This window comes from Elephantulus edwardii, unplaced genomic scaffold (genome assembly GCF_000299155.1).
Source record: "Elephantulus edwardii isolate Elephantulus edwardi_28Jun2011 unplaced genomic scaffold, EleEdw1.0 scaffold00011, whole genome shotgun sequence".
Lineage (NCBI taxonomy): Eukaryota > Metazoa > Chordata > Mammalia > Macroscelidea > Macroscelididae > Elephantulus > Elephantulus edwardii.
In genome coordinates, this window is record NW_006399761.1 from 15,361,719 (window position 1) to 15,364,493 (window position 2,775).

Sequence of the window (2,775 nt, forward strand, 5' to 3'; positions counted from 1 at the left end):
GCAATTGGCATAGGACACAGCAGGGTTTAGGGCTGTTGTACCTAGGGTCACTATGAGTTGCCAGCGACTCGATGGCACATAACAACAACAACAGCAACATATGTGTGTGTGTGTATGTGTGTGTGTGTGTGTGTGTGTGTGTGTGTGTAATCTCCATATTCAGTTGTATTACTTTTTTGGGAATGGGAATAAATATAGATCTCTTCCAGCCCTCTGGGTAGGAGTCCTCCAGATTTCTTGGCACAACCTGGCGAGCACATCCAGAACTGCATCTGTTAGTTGAAGCAAGTCAGTTGGTATTCCGTCAATTCCTGGGGTCTTATTTTTTTGCCACTGCCTTCAGAGCAGAAATAGCTCTGTGTCAGCCAATTCTTTTTGGTACAATGACTTTGTGTATTCCTTCCACCTACTTTTGATGTTTCCTGGATCATTCAAGGTTTTACCCAAGCATCCTTAAGTGTTGTAAGTCAAGGTTTAAATTTTTTCTTAAGTTTCCTCAGCTTGATAAATGTCAAGCAAGTTCTTTCCTTTAGATTTTCTGACTCTAGCTTTTTGCACATTTTGTTATAACACTTTGCCTTTTGAACTCTTCCATTTAACCCTTAGACATTTCTTCTGGTGTTCTAGTACAATATTCAGTTTCTGCTGACTTCCATTTTGATCTTTTCTTCCTCCTCTGTCTTTGGAATGACCTTTTGCTTTATTCATACGTAATATTTCACCATACTTTCCTCTAAGCAACACATTTGCTGCACTTCCTAGAGAAACAGTCTTCTTTGTTCTTCTCATAGGCCAGCATATATCAAAAACTGATTGCAAACTCCAAAAGTCAAAGATATCTATTCTTCTTTGGTCTTCTTTATTCACTGTCCAAATCTCAGATGCATAGGGAACAACGGAAAATATCCTGACTTGCATCAGGCACATGTTAGTCTTTAAATGGTTATCTTTGTTCTTTAGCACTTCAAAGAGTCCATGGATAGCAGATTTTCCTAATGCAACACATTTCTTCATTTCTAGCCTGGTGTTTCAATGGATATCAGTTGTGCATTCAAGTAAATTGAAATCGTGGACAACTTTAATCTTTTCTCCATTTATCATGCTGCTGCTTATTGGACCATTGGTGAAGACTGAAAATTTTTGTCTTCTTGACATTGAGATGTATTGTCTATTGAAGGTTGGAATCTGATCTTCGTCCCTAAAGGTGTCAAATATTCTTCACTTTCTGCTAGCAAAGTTGTGTTATCTGTACAAAACAAGATGTCAGTGAGTCTTTGATAAATCTTGATGCTATATTCTTCTTTACATAGTCCAACCTCTTGGATCCTTTGCTCAGCATGCAGATTGAATACGTACGAAGAAGACATATAATTCTGACACACACCTTGTCTATTCCTTTGTTCTGCTTGGACAATTACTTAATGGTCTATGTAGAGATTTTTTTTGGGGGGGGATGGGTTTTTGTTTTTAATTTTTGTTCCTGAGATTATACTAAGAGTGTCTTTGACCCAACAGTACATTTAGTGAATGATAAGCCAGGTGCCACATGATCAGTTTTGTAACTCTTAAGTTAGATGGTGTCCTTTGCAGAAGAAATGATCAGCATTTCGATGGTATGTCTTCCTGGAAGGGCAGAGTCTGCTAGCTCTTCCTTGTCTACATCAAAAGACTTGAGAGGAACATGGACACACCTCATATCCCACTTGTAGAGCAGAGCTTCAAGGGACCAGTAAGCACTTCTAACCTGGTAAGTAGACCAGAGTTGAGCCTTTGGGTTCTTTTCCATCAGGAAGAAGACTGTAGTTACAATGTCTTCAAAGTCTTCAGGTTCAAAAAATACATCTGATGCAAGAATAATATCTTGGGGTGGCAGAGCCAGAAGGTCAGGGGATACGTGGCCCCATGTTATTCCTACAACAAGGACTTGTGGTAGTTGGTTCATCTGGCAGCTGCGCTGACACATCTCCAAAGAATGAGGCAGTTCTGGGTTATCGGACAGTGTAACCTTTGCACCACATTTTGCAGCCAAGATTCCTGGAAGACTCACCCCAGCTCCAATCTCTAAGATAGCTTTGCCTGGAAGGGCTCTTCTGTTGAACCACAGGTACTGGGCTAGGACCACAGCACAGGGCCAAACATACATTCCATACTGGGGATGCAGCACCTGCGGGACATGGACCTCCAGCGCGTCCCCCTCGGCTCCGGAGCGCGGCTCCTCCGAGAACCGAAAGCGCTGGGTCTGGATCGCATGCTCGTGGAAGCCCCGCTCTCCGGGACGGTCATCGCGGGCGTCGGGGGGCAGCGCGGGGCGCGGGGCTGCCAAGCTGCGCCCACCGAGGCCCGCGCGTCCGCGTGCGGCCGCCACGCCGGCGCCACGTGGCCCTCGGCGGCCCCCGTCGGCTCACTACAGCAACCCGGCGGCGGCCCAAAGGCCGCACGTGGGCGGTGCAATCACGCGGGGAAGGCCGAGCCGCCCTGACAGCCGAGATTTTAAATGACTAAAAAGTGTTCCGGAATTCTTATTCTTCTCAATGTTATCTATAAAGGAATTTTTGTTATGAATTACATTGAGATAACAAACTATGCCAAGAAATTTGTAAGATGGCTACCTGAAGAATTCACTGTTAGAAAATCATATTTGTTCCCGTTTATGGAGATACATATTTATACCCAGGTATGAGTGTGTGTGTGTGTGTGTGTGTGTGTGTGTGTGTGTCAGAGAGAGAGAGTGCACGCGCGCACATACGTGTCCATGAACGTTCCAATCAGAATCGC

At 44.3% G+C, this 2,775-nt stretch overlaps 1 pseudogene; it reads right to left on the bottom strand.

Moving 5' to 3' along the window:
- Nucleotides 1-1,570: 1,570 nt before the first annotated feature.
- LOC102877441 lies at nucleotides 1,571-2,239 on the bottom strand (annotated as a pseudogene).
- Nucleotides 2,240-2,775: the final 536 nt, after the last annotated feature.